Here is a 19,620-nt window from a genome sequence, read left to right on the forward strand (position 1 = left end):
AAAATTTTTATTTATTTTTTAAAATAATAATGAATTTCAACATAAGCAGTTACCGGATAACAGTGAAAACTATACGTCAATAAAATTCAATAACAGAATAATTTAATTAACTAAAATGTTATATGAAGTTAATGCATTACACTTCTTTAGAGCAAGCACGGCTCGGCAAGTTAATTATCATTGGCATGTTTTACGCTGTTAACTCACGCTAGCCTGCATGGAACACTCATTGAAGGAATTAATGAGTCATTAAAATGTTGTATATAACGTAATCATGAGAACACACTATTCACTCTCGTAATTTTACTAGCTTGAAGAATACATAATTTTATTTGTCATTTCATTAAGAATAAACTTTAATTACAATTCCCGTCTAGATTGATAAACATAGTGTTGTACTAGAATATTTTACAATATAATATAGGGTTTACGTGGGAAACCTAATCATTTATTTAAATAATTTCATTTTTAATTACTAATAAAATTTCAATTTGAAATGCATATCTAAGTGCATTTATTCCAGTCATAAATACGAATCAGGGAAGTTTAATAGCGTAAGATAAAGTATTATGTGTCAGAGTAAAAAGCATTTTAAAATTTGTTTTAAATAAATTAACACCATTAGACACCAAATGAAAAGTATGAGATAAGGATTATATTATAGAAAAATAATAATAATAATGAAGCGCTTCCAATAAAAAAGCTAATTTTCTTTATTTTGACAATCGGTCATTTGACTCATTTATAATGCTGTTTTTTTTCACCCTTAATGTTCTGGGTCAATTTTTTGACTTCAGCATATTTTTAACATCCTACAACATTCCCAGTAATTTTAAAAAGATATTATCTCTTCAACCTATATTAAAATCCCTACATATCTAATTTTCTAACACCGAATTTTCCACGTTTTTGTTTGTTTTAAACGGAAAAGTTCATTATATTATTCTAATAGAAATAAATGTTTGTATTTTTTCCGTTCCTACAGAAATTCCTACAACATTTTTGGGTAATAACGGAATTATTTTTTGCGTGAAATTAGAAAAGATTCTTAATTTCTCAGACCAGTCTTTGTTTTTCTTATTAAGTCTATTTATTTTCAGTATTTTAAAACATATTTCTCCATTATCCTACTTCTTTAAATCCGTTTGTTTGGCTTATATATATAACGTGCATATATTAACGTGTTCTATTAACGTGTTTTAGGTATTTAATTTATGAACGCTTAATAGGGCATCGGTTAGAACTTTTATGATATTTTTTTCTAAAAAGACTGAAAACGTAAGAATTCTAGGAAAATTCTATTTTTTTATAACAAGAAATTCAAATATATTAAAACTTATTTAAAGTTATTTAAATATAATTGCCGTTTTGAGCTGTATTCATTGCCCATCCGAAGATATGTATTGAAATAAATTAATTATGACGAAAGAAAAATCATAATCAATATACAGTTTCTGAGAAAAGTAAAATAAACTAGAAAACGGATCAGAGTTCAATGGTGGTTAGTCACATTTGCAAGTTATCTGGTTTAACATACAAAATGCCTATATTAGTGTATTTGAAAGAAATAAGAGATAATCTCACATCTCAATTTATTTCAACGGTAATCTTCTTACAGATTTGTTTTTTTATACATTCAATATTAATGTTGTAAAAACAAATGAATTAATAGACCTCTTTAAAAAACTAATTTCAAAAACAAATTAAATGACTTTGACGAAAAAATTACCGACAGAAGCAACTGCAATAATTAATTATTCGTAGAATCGGTAATTATTTTTAAGAATAAGAAAAAGAAAGTATATAAAGAAAAAAAAGAGAACCATAATGAAAATTAAATAAATAATTATACTTAATAAAAGAAATACGTAATATTCATGTAACCTAGGAATATATACATACATGTACTATAGGAATATATACATACATTTAATACACATAAATATGTGTACATTATTCATAGATGTAAATTGTATTTTTTTGAAAGGCTCCGATGTATAATTAGAAGGCTGTTCTTTATCAACACCTAATTATCTGTTAAGATTATTCGAAATATTTCTTAAAAAAAAAAAAAAAATATAGTAAATATTTTTGCGAGTGATAATGTTTACCAAAAATCTTATCGTAAATCATCTTTAAATACCATCTTTAGATGTTTTGGATTAATACATAGGTATTATGTTTAATTTACATCGGTTTTTAAGAATTTCTTCAAATATTGATTAAAAATCTACGTAATTACTTTAAGGATTTCAATGACTCCAGTACTACGCTTAAAATATTATACGCACATCAATATTATAAGAATTTTTAACGAAAAACAAGGTAAAACACAATATAAAAATGGAGAACAGATTTGTCAACGAATGTTGATATAATTTGTTAAAAATGGAAATATTACTAGAGAGTTTGGTCGATTCGTTCTTCGGGTTGGATGAGATTTAATTTTTTTAAATCCTAATGATTATTTCTATAAAATTCAAAGTATAGATATGTTAAAAATATGAGGTAATGAATAATCAAGAAAAAATAAAGAAGGGAAATTTAGAAATACTCGTATTAAATTTAGTACGAAAAAATGATAAGACCCTGTAGTTATTTTAACAGAAAGATATTGAAATGACAATAATGATATAAGGAAATTGTAATTTAGTATATTACAGCTAACCCACCGGGTTGGTCTAGTGGTTAACGCGTCTTCCCAAATCAGCTGATTTGGAAGTCGAGAGTTACAGCGTTCATGACCTAGTAAAGCCAGTTATTTTTACACGGATTTGAATACTAGATCGTGGATACCGGTGTTCTTTGGTGGTTGGGTTTCAATTAACCACACATCTCAGGAATGGTCGAACTGAGAATGTACAAGACTACACTTAATTTACATTCATACATATCATCCTCATTCATCCTCTGAAGAATTATCTAAACGGTAGTTACCGGTGGCTAAACAGGAAAAAGAAAGAAAGGAAAAATATATTACAGCTAGGTTTTTAAGAGAATGCTTCAGTTATATGGATTTAAAATAATATTCGCTAAACGTAAAAATATTCCGATGTTCACAGATGTTAATCATATGTTTGGTAAACTGTAATTATTCCCTTTCCTTTAGACACAAGATGCGTGTACGAATAACCCTACTTATGAGGTTACATATTATTGTTAGAGAACCAATGTTCTGAAATCGTTACACGAGAGGGTTTGCACAATATTGAAGTGTGTTATTAGCGTCCAACTGAGAATAATGCGTCCGGCTTTTCTATTTAAAGTTCTAATGGTAGAAGCAAATTCTAACAAGGACCCAAGGGGGTGGTCGGGTTGGAAACTGCATCATACAATGTTGCACCCCATCTCGTGATGCAGAAGGGTTGCACCCTAGCACTAACCATCACGTGCTCACCCTCTTCTTTCGCTATTGATTTCCCCAATCTATTAGCGTATGAATTGGTGGGACATGGCAGGATAAAAATGCTACAGCCGCTAACAAATAAAGAACTAGCGGAGTGTAAAAGCCGATGTACGGATGGGATATCTGCGATCAGTTTCCCTCTTAACCTCTTTTTAATTTTGAGTCTCTTTTACGTCAGGATGACGCCTTTATTTGAAAAAAAACCAGTCACGTGTCTCTTTTTACCCTTTGTTAAATAAATAATTTTTAAAAGTAAACTTATAAAAATAATATATATATATATATATAGCGAACGGCGGATACAAAAAAAAAAAAAAATTAATTGCAAATTCGTCAATAAAGCTGTGTTAGGTTGTCTACAATAGCATTTTTTTTTTTTAAATCGACACATCGTTTTTATTACAGTAAAATTTTATACAATTCCATAAGACTCGTTCAAAAAAGTTTAAAAAACTGGTTACGAACAAAACAAATTGGTGAATTTTAGTATAGTATATTTCAAGTATTTACACTATTATGAAACGTTTACTTAATTATTTTCTTTAATACATGTAAGGATACTAAAGAAACTTTTAAAACACAGATTAAATTATAAAATTACGTTTTAAAGCAATTAAAAAATTTAAGGAAGTAGTACTAAATACAGAAACAGAATGGTAACAAAATATGGCAAACCTAAAACAGCTATTCAACTGTTATACAAAATAGAATTTAACGAATGCTTTTCATTCATTTGAGCTCTCCCTTTCTCCTCTTTAACCTCCGAGAATTACCGTTCAGGTATTACTTCAGAGGATGAATGAGAATGATATGTATCAGTGTAAATGAAGTGTAGTCTTGTACAGTCTCAGTTCGACCATTTCTGATATGTGTGGTTAATTGAAACCCAACCACCAAACAACATCGGTATCCACGATCTAGTATTCAAATCCGTATAAACTCACCATAATTAAATAACTGACAGTTATTTTCTTAAATGAAACATTCAAATCCATATAAAAAATCTGCCTTTAACTTGAACGCTGGAATTCTCGACTTCCAAATCAGCTGATTTGTGACGACGTGTTTAGCACTACACCAACTCGGTGGGTTTCATTCATTTGGGCTCTAAGGAGACCACCACACATCGCCGAAACCACCAAGAAGGAGCAATTCAGAAATTTTAAAACGGAGGAATTGGGTTGTTTCACAGCATTTTAAAGGAATTGAATATAAAAATAAAATTCTGACGGAAAAATTCTTAAGCTATGACAACCCTAACCAAAATTATGTGGCAGCATAATATTTTTTACAAAACTTTTTGCTAGTTTCATAATTTGCTTAAAATAGAGTTCAGTGGTAAAACAGTGGTCTCACACCAAAACATTTAACGTTTCGATGTGTATATATATACACACCCTATGTGTGTGTGTATATATATACACATCGATATATATGTGTATATATATATATATATATATACACATAACCATTCCTTAAATTCTATTTTCTATAACAGTTGAATACCTGTTAAGGTTTGCCATATTTTGTTACCATTCTGTTTCTGTATTTAATACTACTTCCTTAACATCGATATATATATATATATAAGTTTTATATACACACATCGATATATATGAAATAAGAAAAAATTACACCATTAAAATTGACATTCAAACACTGTGCAGTTGAACTGTGTTTTTTTACCACAATAATCAAGAACATAAAGAATCTTCCAGAATCACTGAAAGTGGTTCCGATAGCAATGTAGAGTAATGATTGGAATAGATAAAAGCGGTCAGAAAGTAATTTCTTACAAAGTTTTTTATGAGATGACTAATGTGATATTTAAGTAATTAAAATTGCCTCATTTTAAGTGGTGTATTTACAAGCAATGGTTACCTTAAAGTTTCTTCAAAATGATATACCATAACTTCTAGAGGATGTTTTATTAATGACATGAACGTGATGCAGTAGCTGTTCAGACTTATTTCATTTATAAGGAAAGCATTTCATTCTGCAATTTTTTTTAATAGTTTTTTCATAAAACATATGAAAATTACATATACTTCATTATCACGAAATTCCACAGAGATTTCAACAATGAATTCTTTGTCACATTGGAAACAATTTCTTTTCTTTAAATTACATATAAATACTAAATATACTATTATAAATTCCATTCATGTATATACAATACCCAGATTAACTTAGGACGAAAAAGGAGAAAATCTTTTGAATGGTCGCAGCTCCAAAAAAAGAGTTTCTTAAACAATGTTTATGTAGTTTTATATTTACATATTTAGAGATATGTCTGTAAAGTTTAGCAGTAGCCTGCTGGAGCACTGTGTTGGCTGTAGCAATAGTTGTATAACAATGACACCGATCGTAAATCAACAAAATGGGTTGTGCTTAACATCAGTAATCAGTAAATAGTTGCTACGCTTAACGAAATCAGACTATTATATAATTATTTTTTTCATTTGAAAAACCTATAACTCTGATCTTAAAATTGGTCTATTCAGCCTTAAGTAATATGTTTAAGAAGTATCGACAGTAGCTACCATTGATCAACTGCATTGATCAACTGTTCTTTAGTACCAAACTGGACATGCATTTATCTGGATACCTGTAAACGACTTGATTAGATTTTGATAAAAATATCTGATGAAAAATATAGAACAAAATTAAAATTATTAACTTTTATTATATTGATAAATGTATTCTAAAATATGCGGTCTAAGCACTTCGAATTTGTTATCTACATTATAAAATTTTTCCAGGGAGAAAAATACTATTTTCCATGTAATTTTCATAAAATTAAAGTACTAAAACAGCCCTGTACTCTATTTTGAGGTCAATACATTTCAGAATTTCATATTCACTAATTATTCACTTTGAGAGAACTCAAAAACAGCTTCAGATGCAGTTAAAGACTATTTCACATTTAAACTAAGGAGTGAGGATATTGTCAGAACGTCTGGATAACAAAATAATCATACTAAAAAAATCGGTGATATAATATATTTCATTTAGGTCATATTATTATTATTATTATTATTATTATCACATTATTATTTCATTTAGATTTCAGATGGAATAGAACACTAGAACACTACTTTAATTCTCAAAAACAATGTGTGGTCAGAGCCAATTAGACTTTCTAAATTTAATAACAGAAGATTGAATAATAATCTGCTTTTTTAAATAAATACAGTAAATGTATCAGTAAAGTTTTACGTTAAAAATTACATTACTAGTAGTTATTATGAACTCGGGTAAATCTTGTAAAAATGACAATTTAATGCCTAAAAGCAGACTAAACTTATTCCATAATCAAGGATCATACAAATAGTATCCCAAAGGACATTTCAAGGAATGATAATAGAGAAATTGTGGTTTTAATTAAAATTAGGCGTGTGCAGCACTTTGAATTAGGAATACTGTAATCGGTGTTGGTAATAAACAGTCTCTGAACAGATGCTGACTTTGTAGATATTTGCTGAATTATGTATGTGGTAAACCAGAATCTTTTACTGATAAGAGTAGTATGTGTTTATCTTATAATTATAAGTGGAATAAATAAAAAGAAAGAAAGGGCTGTTTTGATTATTTAAAAAAAAAATGTTCTAAAATTCCAGTGTCAACTAGACACTGGAATTTATAGTAAATATAATTATGTTTGAACATTAAATAAAATTTGTAGATTATCGGAAAGCATACATACATGATTTACCAAAGAATGGGAGCAAGCTTAATTGAAGACTTTTTTTTGCGTTGGAACAGGGGTAAGCTCTCCAGCCAAAGTATGCTCGTATAAACGGTAGTTTCGAGCTCTTACCGACTCAAACCCTTCCCCCTCATTATAACGATGCCGGACCCACCATATCTGGTATTACACAGCATCGTGATTGTATAACGGGCCCCATTGGGGTGTATCATCGAGACATCTGCCACAGGAGTCCTACGAACATCATCATAGGCACCTACCCTCGCAAGCAGAGGCACCTACCTACTAGCACCACAGGCTATCCTACGCCGGTATCTCTTCTACTTTATCTTCATGATCGAGGTAATCATTTTCGTTACGGACAACTAATCTTCGGGACTATGGAGCACCTTGGGGATAATGTTGTCGGCAGTAATATCTCCCATTGCCTCTGAACTCGTTCTTCTTGCTCATGAGTCACCAGCAGCTTTGTCAGCAATACGAATGATCTCAGACACCGCGCGCACAGCCGTACTGGTACTCAATAAATCCTCCTCGATTGACCATCTCTTCCTTTAGCCGTGCTACCAGATCTTTCGAACAGCTTGCTGAAGCTGTTCAGCAGACAGAGGCCTATATTATGACGCCTTACATCCTGGCATCCGGCGTTTTTAATATGACTAGCCGGGTTCCCTTCCAGCTCCTCGTTATATGCTCGTGTTGCAGCATGAAGTTGAAAACGTCCAGCACTCCCTCGGGCTTGACTTCGACTACTGCCTTAACTAACTCAACCAATATTCCCTCAATTCCAGGGCATTTGTTACGTTTCAGGCCTGCACACGCTCTGAGCAACTTTTCCAGGGTGAAGAGAGGGATATTATCGCCACGATCTCCTCCCTTCTGCACTGTCCTTTGTCGAAAGAGCAGCTGGGCGAATATAGTAAGCTGTTCAGCCGATAGTAAGGTAAGCCTTTGTTTGAGCTTTCCTGTGACAATCGATAAGCATTGGTCCAGATATCATCCTCCTGCAACCCGTACAGCTCCTTCCACCTCTGTCTCTTAGCCTCCCAAATCGCCTCCTGTAATCCTTCTTGGCCTGCTTTAATCGGTCTTTCAGCCTCTGCTGAGCCTCTTCCTATCTTCAGCGGTTCATCTTCTGGAGTCGCCTCTGGTCTTTAAGCAAGATTTTCTAGTTTGGGCCACCTCTTGACTCCACCAGTACACCGTATATCAGGAGGAAGCCCTTTCTTATTTATTATCATTTCACAGTACTCTCTTGTAATGTCAGCCATTTCCTCGGGGGAGACACTTGCATCAGGCCTAGGAGTATACGTCCGCAAATTCCGCCTCTGCGGAATGGAGGTAGGAAGAGAAACGAGGCAGTTACCATCTCGTTTGCCGGCAGTCAGATCATAAACTCTCCCTAAGCATTTCCAATTGAAAACCTAAATAACATCAACTGATGAAATTGTTAAAAACTGTACTTAAAGTTCAACAAAACATATAAAAGAGATCCTGAATTCGATATTTCTCAAAGTAACATTGCATCCTGAAATTAGTAAAATAGAAAGTCTTTCATAAAATAATAAACGTTTAGAATATTTAGAATGGTTAGTTATTTTTTCGCTAGACAAAAACGGGTTTTCTAACAGGCATTACGACAACAGGTTAATCTAGTTACAAATTGAATAGTCACCTGGTCATAAAATAATTTTGTGGAGTGAACCAAATCCTCATAAACAATAAAATTAAAATTAAATATTCTTTTATAAATATCCTTGACAAGATATTTTTCCGAAGATTAAACTTTTCCACTGCTACTATTTCTGAAGTGTAATACTTCGATATTTTATGTAAAATAACTTATACCTAATTACAAAGAAAAATAGCCAATTAGCTATTAATTTGAATTTAATGATTTAATTTAGCATGAAGCCTCCCGATGTACTATTCCAAAAGTCATTATTTTTTAAGCATTTCTCGTTAATTCAATTTCCTGTACGGATATTGAAAAAACTTCACAAAAGAAAAAAATCAAATTAATTAAAAATAATATTTTTCACCGTACTCACAACTGAATTGTAAGTTGTATTTGTACGTTATCAAAAATGTAGCGAAATAAATAGCAAACATTGCAAATATTTTAATTAATTTGAAGCTAATAATTACAGTTTATTTATAAAAAAAAATCACCATTTATAATCTAAATTAGATTAGCTGGTAATTTAGATACTATATCTTAATTAATTTAGATAATTTAGATACCGTAGTTATCAATATTATATTTTTGTTTTTAATTTTCTTTTCTCGATAAAGCAGATTTTTGGAAAAAATGTTTATTTTTATTTTTTTAATTTTCAAAACAGATTTTTTTAAACTCTCATTTAAATACCGATTTTTACTCTCATATATGTGATTCATACATTCATGAATATTCAAGACTCGTATAAAACAATAAAAAAATAATATTTAAATACGTTTTATGTAAGACTAATGAATTTTATATTAAATAAGTCACACACATACACATTTTAATCAAGTTTTCTGCATATAGCACAATAAATGCTGCTTAAATTCTATATATATTACATAATATTGAATTTAATAGCAAAGACAAAACACAAACTTTTAAAACCATTTACGTTTTAAGTAATTGTGGAACGAATAAAGATATAAAATACGTTTATTACTCTTCGTGGAAGATGCCTATAAAATTACCCACAAACCTTTTTATATAATGATAGTAGCTTATGAACACCTGAACAGAACATCAAGTAATAATTCATATCTCTATATTATAAATTGGTTTGTGATTTAAAGCGATGTGTACGAGTTAAAAAAAAAAAAACTGCATTAAGAAAGCAACGTATGGGTCGAATGAAAGCTAGACATTTCAAATTATTTATGTGTAATATTTACATCTATTAAACTAATTGAAAAAAGTTTTTTTTTTAAAATCAATTTGTATTGTATGAGTGAAAAAAATTCTGTATTTTATTCGACGTAACGTAAACAAATTTGGTACGAATTTATTCATTTTTTTGTTGTTATTAAATAAATTAATGAAGTTACAGAAAAACAACTTAAGAACTGGTTAACAAGTGATTTTTACGGTATGATTCTAATTTTTTTAAATCCGATACGAAAATTTTACAGTGAACAATAGTGTGATTACGATAAGAAAATGAAAAAAATTCTTCATTTTCTTCAACGAATGTTTTATTCAACATTGTTTAACGCTGAAATTGTTTTTTTTTTAATATAATTTATGAATAAAATTGAGAACGACTTATATTATTACAAATTGCATTTTGGTTGGTTCATGTTAAGAAAGAATTATTGTACTGATTGTGTATCATCATGTTGCAATTTTACTCGTATTTTTAAATGTTTGTTTCAAAAATAGTTTTATCTGATTACTGGGAGGCATCGAATGACGTCTAAAGCAGTCAATATTAAGAAGCATAAATCCTAATCAGTTAATAAGTAAGAATCTGTATTATGTATCTATAATTTTTAATGTTTTACATTTCAAACATTGTAAGTATCCGTAACTGCAAAACCGGGTCAACCCGCGACAAACATGGAGCAAGCCCCTAGCATTCCGTCATTTTCCAAAGTTTAATATTCTGGCCCAGCGATGCCGGGCGTATCAGATATTAAGCTGATAAGAACAGATACTACACTTTCATCTTAGTCGAGAAGCGATTTATTAAGGAATATAGATTATTATACTATTAATTAGATAGATTATCATTATATTAATTAAGGAAAAGATAGATTTTTAAAGTCCGAAGGTCATAGTTATGGTAACAAAGTAAAAAAGGTATCCATAACTAAGACCTTCGAAGTTTAAAAATCTATCTCTTCCTTAATTCAATTTTTTTTTCGTTATTCTAGTACAAAGGATTTCCCCTAATTTAATAATTATCGATGTAAGTGAACCCTTTTCATTTCCTAAGTAAATTACAGCCGTGTTTATCTTAAATTTTAATTAAATAAACTTAAGCGTACAGTTAATCAGATTTTAAATCGAGTCAAAAAGAAACTGATCAATTATCTTTAGTAATAAATTCCTTGATTCTAAAACATTTTGGGAAATAATTAAGTTTTTTTAAGAGAAACTGTGTTAGATGAACAGTAACTTTTCTAAAGGAAACGATCGTAAAAAAAGAGAATATTTTTAAAGTAAATTAAAAGAAGTAATTTGAATTTTAAATCGGACTACTCGTTTTTAATATTTACGGAAGAGACAAGTTCGTTAGCTACGCTTTAAGACAACCCTTGTGAATTCTCTCATTCCGAATCAATGAACAACAATACGCTTCCTACTAGCTGCAAGGCAAATAAAACTCACCCTATCTGTTTGATGGAAGGAATAAGATGAGGTTATGTATTTTAATGTAACGGATCAGTGAAGAGTATTCGCGTGGAAACACGCATGACGTAACCTACCTTACAGTTCAAAAAAACTATGTACAGTACTTTAATCCGGTCTGTAAACTCAGTAATGCAAACGCGTTCTTTACCGATGTAACTTAGTTATTTAAATACGAAATCTGTCTGCTTTGTAATAATGAACTAGCTATGAAGCAAATACCGTATGAGATATTTTAAATTGTTCCGTGCATTATTTTAAAAAAAATTTAAGTAATTTGATTTAACTGACAAGTTCTGAATAAAACGATGATTATTACCGTGAATATAAATTTTAGATAAAATATTTATGTATACACTAGCAATAAAGCACGTCGCACAAAATACACGGGCTATAGAAAAACGTTGTGGGCAATTTCTTCCATTGAAATGCAAAATGGGAAAGCGTTTTCAGGATGATAATCCTCCCAGAGGAAGGGAAATGGATTCCCTTTCGAGCGCTTCTCGTTTATTCTTTTTTTTTTTTTACAATTTCATATTTGGTTTTAATATTTATTTTTTGTTTTTATTATTTTTTTTTTTATATTTTATTAAATATAACAGTATAAATATATAATATTTTTCAGTTACTTATAAATCATACATAAACATTGAAATAATTATTTATACATGTTGGTTTTTTCATAATTTATTTTCTTCACGAACATAACATTTCTAAAGCAGAAATAGATGAACAAACCGATAGACTTTCGTGCTAACTCTGGGTTGGCTGAAATGTGAACTTAGGCAGATCTATTGATGATGGAAGGAATTGGAAGAGTTTACTATGTGTTTAAATTTATAACAAAGAATGGAAAAGGGATCTGTTATTACAACTGAAGACGCTTTTTAAAACATATTTCACGGATTTAGTCTTAACACAAACACTAGTTATTTGGGTTGAAAAATCGATTAAATAAGATCCCAGTTATATATATGAGAAGATTAATTATTAGGTAACAGATTTTTTTAATAGATTTACCTAGAAAAAAGGCACTTTAAAAATATAATCAAGAAGAATTTTCCACAGCACAAAAATCGTAAAAATAAGTCTGGCTGAACTTGAAATAAGCATCTTTAAAAGAAATCTTAGTTTTTTATACGGTAAGATATGGTGGAACTTAGACTTTAGATTCTGGAGTAATGGAGTATGAGAAAGCAACTGAAATATATGTTCTACTAAATTATTCGTTCATTTTAAAATGTTTTTTGGAGAATAAAGCTTCTGAAATTTAAGGTATATTGTTCAATAAAAAGAAAAATATTTAGTAGAAAGTATTAAGTAGTAATATTTAGTAAAATATTAAGTGGTAAGTAAATGCTAAGAGTCTAGTCCTTAGTATATAAGATAAACCGAGGGAAAACCATGCAAAAATTCCATCTAAAAGGGAGACCCTGAAGATTTTATGAAGAAATATAAAATTTTCGAGTTTTCTCCAATAAATATTAAGAATAACTTCGATTAAATTATTTTATAATTTTGTTTCTAGCTGAGTCTTTATTTCTTTTACAATAAATAGATGAAAGTTATTCCGAACGACTAGTTTAACCGGAAATTGAAAAAAGAAGATCCTACTAGGAAAGATCTGATAATAAAATTATTTATTTTTCACATAAAGGTAATATGGTCTGTTATAACTATGATTATATTTAATTGTAACATCAGTATCTCAGACCATAAAATAAGAATTGCTATTAACACTTGAAAGTAGGCAAGTTATTTTATCACACCCGTCCTCCTTAAGTTACAATGATTTCTCAGACGTAACCATCCTTCCTATTTGTCACTTCATAAAATAAATTTAAAGGTTCAGTTGATATATTTATTTAATTAATCATTCTATAAGTTTTTGTGTGATAAAAAATTTGAAGTTGTACTCGATATTTTGTTTTTATTTTCTTTATACAGATGCACTAATGTGGCATGACATTGAAAATTACAGTAAAAAAATGTAAATCACTTCAACCTAATCGAACCATTTTATATATATATATATATATAAATAATGATGACTGAAATTATTCCGACTTTTTATATGTAACAAAGAAAATTATTAAAATTCCCATTATAAAGTGTCTATGTTTCTAATATTACATTTTTAAATCAAAGGTAAATCTCAAGCAGCTTTATGTCCAACCACTTTATCAGACATTACAAACGTAAACTATTAAGGGTCTACACCAATTTTCAAAAATAAGTTTTACATAATTGGTCTAATTTATTTTCTGGCAGTACTTTCTGACGATCAAGCAAGATGAAATTTGAGAACCAGATGCCATTGACTAAAATAGAATCAAGTTAGACATAAATAGAGATTTTCCTAAGTATTAAAAATAAGAGCTTTTACAACGTACAAAATTATTTAACACTACTTTGTTGCCTATCCAAAAAATATCTAATATTTTTATACGGAAACTTCCCATGATCCATAAGGGAACATCTATTAACAAATGGGTAAGAAATTAAACCGTTATAATAATTTATTAGCTACATCAATCATCCAGATACTTATCTTATATTCTTATCACCCAGAAATTAAAAATTAAAATAAGTACCTAAGTAGTTTAGTAATCAAGAGCGTTTAATAATAACTAGAAATTAGTGAAATGCAAAGAAATTCATGTTCAGTGAAAAACAGATGGTAATAATAATAATGTAACCCCATATTGTTGGTGAGCTTGAGAAAAAAATCTGATGTGGACACCTCATGACTTGTTTTTCGCCTATTAAATTACATATACACATTTTGTTTAAAATGAAAAGTACATAAAATTTTATTTCATTAATAACTTCTGAAATTTTTTTTTATTGTTATTGTTGAATTATTATTTATCATAATTTTTTTTTTACAATCAGAGGTTAATAATTAATTAATCAATATAATTAAATAAAAAAATATTAAAAAAAAATTAAAAATAAGAATATGAAGTCGGATTCGAACCGATGTGCCCCTTCCCCTTGTATGATCCAAATACTTCATTAATTAAAATTTTACTTCGCTATAACTCTGGAACCAATAAAAATAATTACCACTTATGATTTATCATCGAAAAGCTCTCAATGAGGGATATTACTGTAGTTAAGGAAAAGTTCAAAATCCAATTTTTTGAATTTCCGGACTTTTTAGACACTTGTAGTCCATTCGATTGCAATCAAAATGGGAGATGCATAACTAGATGTTACAACAGTCCTAAATTCAAAATTTCAACAACCTACGGCTAACCGTTTTAGAGTTATGTGAGATACATACGTACGAAGAGACGTCACGCCAAAACTAGTTAAAATGGATTCAGGGATGGTCAAATTGGATAATTTCATTGAAATCTAAAAACCTAAATTTTTTACGATCACAATACTTCCTTTACTTCGTACAAGGAAATAAAAACTAATCATCAGTAACTTATTAAAAAAAATACTAGCTATTTTAAAAATTATCTGTAAAGTTCTAAAGCAATTAAACACAATGATTCATATTCACTCTATTCACTAAAAGATAACTTTTTTTTATTTTCGTTTTTTAAGCACAATGTTTAAACGTACACATAAATCAACATTTGGTCATAAATTAACAGAAAGAGATTAACAAAAAAATTGGAATTAATTTAGAAGTTGAAATATCTATATTACGAACAGCGTCATAAAAAAATATACTGCTCAAGTAACAGTTACCAAACCAAGAATTATGGGATAGAATTCTATTCCTTCCTGCTTGATGCACACATCATAAACTGATTAATGTGTCTGCCAGCCAAAATAAATAAATTATTAACATAACTTTCCGCAATATCCAGCTACTGACTTAAATCATTATCAGAGTACACGGTTGTATGATCATTCTCAATTGCATTCAACCTCCAGATGGGATATCGAGTTGTTGAGAGACCTACATTACTATACATTATGTAACCCATATATACACTATAATATGCAATACATTTAATATTTATCATTACTATTTTTATAGATAAAAGTGTAACCAAAAAGATAAAGATACATATTTTAATGATAATTCAAATTTTTTACGATTGTAAATGTTATTTTTAATACTTATGATGGTGTCAAAAAATAAATATTTGTAATAAGTACTTTATTTTATTTTAAATAAGTATTTCTGCTAAATACATCACAAAATATGTAAAATTATAAAGCACATTTGTTTATTAAATTTTATTAATAGCTATTTTAAATATATTAAAACCAGAAAAGTTATTTATACAAATACATATTTAACAGAACTTTGAAATTTGTAACAGCAGTGGCGAGGTAAATAAATTAATACACCGCTGCTGTTCATTGCTTAACTTCACAAACAGTTTAGAAGCTAGAAACAAAGACTTATCACTTATAGAACAGAACTGAAGATTAAGTATTCTACATACCTTTTTGAAGCCAAGATCAAAGCTGATTTTATATTACTCTTTGTTAGAACCCTAATGCTGAACATTACGTAAATTTAAACACTTTTAATCATATGACTGTTTAATCTTAAAATATATATAATAACTATTCTATAAAAATTTGATGTTTACGGCGTTCAAAAATATTTTATAAATAATAAATTTTAATTATTGCTTTTAAACAGTTCATATTTTCTACAACTTTTCCTATACTAAATTACGAAAATATATATACAAAGATATTTTAATCCAATGACGTTTTACAACTACTTTATTTCATATTGATATTGCAATAACCTTTTTCAGCCTTTCTCTGAGATTATTTATTAAAAAAAAAAAAATGAGAGACAAACGTTAGAACCTATCAGATTATATTTTATATGAAATTATATTAAATATTTTTTTTTTTTTTTTTTATTCTAAACCAAGTAACGTATTCTTAGTTTTAAATTATACGATAATAATTAACAGCTAGTAAACGATGTAAACTATTAAAACATCTTCCGATATGTTATTTCTTACTAGAATAAAGACGGTGTTTGTATGCCTTATACCCTTTGTGAATCTGCTGCCAAAATAATGCAATTTCAGTGTACGATTATGTCCTTTATTATTGATTTATCATTGTCTGTAAGGTAACAAACCAAATGAATGTAGACGACCAGATACGAGAGGAAAATCACTTCAAAAAAGCCTCAGACTTACCCAAAAATAAAAAATTCGATGAAATTTTATAACAGAAAATACGAAGTAAATACGGTTTCTATTAATTTCTTTACCAAGGCGAATATACTGTTGTAACAGCCGATTAAAATCTGCTGTTATTTAAAATCTTATTTCTATTTAAAGGTACCAGTTAACTGTGACAGGTGCCTTTTTCTCAGGTTGTTTATAATATTAAGAAATATTGAATAAAATTTAATATATCAGCGTGAAACAGTACAAATTCTTATTTATACTGTCTGTATTAAGCAGACGAGAATATATCTTAATGTAGAAAAACAATCACGTGTTGAATTCTCAATAAAAAGAGATAGAGATTTACGTGTAATAAAAAAAAAAAAAAATAATAAAATAAATGATTTCAATAGTGTGATAATATTTATGTGAAAAATTTCCGAAGAAAAAAATAATAACGTACAGAAAGGGGAATAAATTATAATAACAAAACGAAACCTACTACAAAAATGATTACGTTAGTTACAAAACACGTTACGTATGGTTAGATTAAAAGTAAAGGTTAAGGTGCTGTAGTTACACCTAAGGGAAGCAAAAAGCAACACGACGTAGTAATAGTAGTTAGGGTGGCGGTAGTAGTAGAGGGTGTTGATATTCATTCCGAATGGTGGTTGCGTGTGAGTGAATGTCTAACACGCTAAGGACTACCCAGGTGCACTCGTACACCACAACTAAACTTAGGAGCCCATTGACATCTGCTTAAAAAAAAATATCGTAAAGCTTCGGAAAATTTTATGATACTACTTACCACAGCGTTATCATAAATTAAATTTCAGTCTGCTTTAATTAATTTAAAAAAATAAGTAATATCAGAAATAAAAGAAAGTTTCCGATGGAAATTCGATTGGATTAAATATTTATCTACTTATATTTACACATTGCTACTATCTCAAGAGAAAAATTAATCTTTTGTGATGATGAAGTACTGAAAATTCTCAATGACTTTAGTTAAAATCCCTGAAATAATCGTACATTTATTAAAACTTATAAATAAAATAGGAAATACTGAATAATTTTTTTAACAAAAGAGGATCAGATATTACGATAGCTCAGAGGTGGGTAATTTAATTGAAGATTAAAAGTACGTAAGGGAAAACAAATTTTGAAAATATAAAACGAATAATTGAAGTTTTAAGTTATATCTTGATGTTAAATTTTCTGTAAAAATGTGGAATGGGAAAATTCATTTTATCAGTCACCTAAACGACCAAAAACCAAGATGGATGATAAAAAATGAGCCAAAAGTCTTTACTGGAAGTTAAAACCAAGATTAGACAGCGTACAGATGACTAAACAAAAATAATAATAACAAATACATAATATTTTAGATCCAACTGATAGGCGTAATCTATATATGTAAAAATGAATGTTTCTTTGTCTGAAAGTCTCTTATGCCTTCCTAAACCGTTCATCCGATAGCGATGAAACTTTGGGGAATAGTTGGACGCATGCCAGGGAAGGTTTCTGAATTAGTTTGGATCCGCTAGGTGGCGCTGGCGTCGAAAAATTGTATTTATGATCTGATTTGCCTCATATTCAGAATACATGTTACTTACATGGAAAGAATTATCTCTGCAAAAAATTAACCCGCTAGATGGCGCTGGGGTTTAAAAAAATTATATTTATGGTCCGATTTGGTTCATATTCAGAATATGAATATTAGTTACGTGAAAAGAAATATTTTTGCAAAAGCAATACCCGCTAGGTGGGGCCGGTGTCGAGATATTTACGAAACAAACAAACAAATGTATAAACAAACTTTTTTATTCTATATATATATATATATATATATATATATATACAAAAGGCGTGTTCGTATGTGTGTCCGCTAAAGACCTAAAAACTAATGGACCGATTTACGCGCGGGCAAAAGGAAAAAGGGGAAAATGGAAAACGGGGAAAGGGGAAAAGGTGAAAGAGAAAAGGGAAAAACGGGAAAGGGTAAAAAGAAAACTGGGAGAGGGGTACTGGAGAAGGGTAAAAGGGAGAAGTTGGAAAGGGAAAAGGAGAAGGAGAATAAGTGAAAGGTAAAATTTGTTAAGTTCAGTTTTTTAATTTTTTTATCAAATTATCAATTGTGTTCATTTAAACACTCTCTCCCTTACTCTCCCACTCATTCTCTCTCTCTCTCTCTCTCTCTCTATATATATATATATATATATAGAGCAATAGCGAAGCATTGCCGGGTCTGCTAGTTTATATATATTTCTCATGCTATACCGAAAATCGAATCGGTATGACGGGTTTTTTTTAATACTTTTATTTACAGTTGCATTAAAAATTACAGTCATTAGCGACTAAAATAACACTATCATGTAGTATTAAATAAAACAACAAAAATAAACAAATAAGAAACAGCAACAATAAAGAACATAGACAAGTAACAACAACAAATACAAATTAAAATACATAAATCAGACAAAAATCACTAAATAGTATTCTTCATTCCACCACAAACCACAACAGACGTTTTATACCTTCTCTTTGGTTTAATATAAATTTCATATCTCATTATGGTGTTAATTCGATAAATTTTAAGAGAATAGAAATTTAAGTTAACACTTATACAAGCTAAAGAAAACGTACACCATTCCAGTTAATATGCCAAAGAATTATTCATAGGTTAAGATAATTACACAATAAAAGAAGATACTGAAATAAAAAAAAAATAACGAAGTATATGTATTTTATTTTTAACGTTCTAGATTGAATTGCAAAATGAACCATTAATGAATTTAGATAAATTATTATGTAACTTTGGATTAGTTTGATTTTTAATCCCTAGAAATGAAATGCCTATTCTGGAATAAAGGACATTGAATAAAAAACAATGACGTACTAAAAAAAAAAGTTTTATCACTGATGATATTCAGTATATTCATCACTGATGATTTCTTGCATATCATTGATGATATGCAAGAAAATCCCTCACAGATGAACAATTTACGCTGATAGCATGTAGCTTACCATTATC

The 19,620-nt window shown here is 29.2% G+C and overlaps 1 long non-coding RNA gene and 1 pseudogene across 1 annotated transcript in view; both read right to left on the bottom strand.

Moving 5' to 3' along the window:
• Window positions 1-19,620, bottom strand: part of LOC142321054 (uncharacterized) — a 131,616-nt gene that overhangs the window by 84,006 nt on the left and 27,990 nt on the right. The gene's annotated exons all lie outside the window — the stretch shown is intronic.
• On the bottom strand, window positions 10,627-10,803 carry LOC142322531 (U2 spliceosomal RNA; annotated as a pseudogene).

This window comes from Lycorma delicatula, chromosome 3 (assembly GCF_047948215.1).
Source record: "Lycorma delicatula isolate Av1 chromosome 3, ASM4794821v1, whole genome shotgun sequence".
NCBI lineage: Eukaryota > Metazoa > Arthropoda > Insecta > Hemiptera > Fulgoridae > Lycorma > Lycorma delicatula.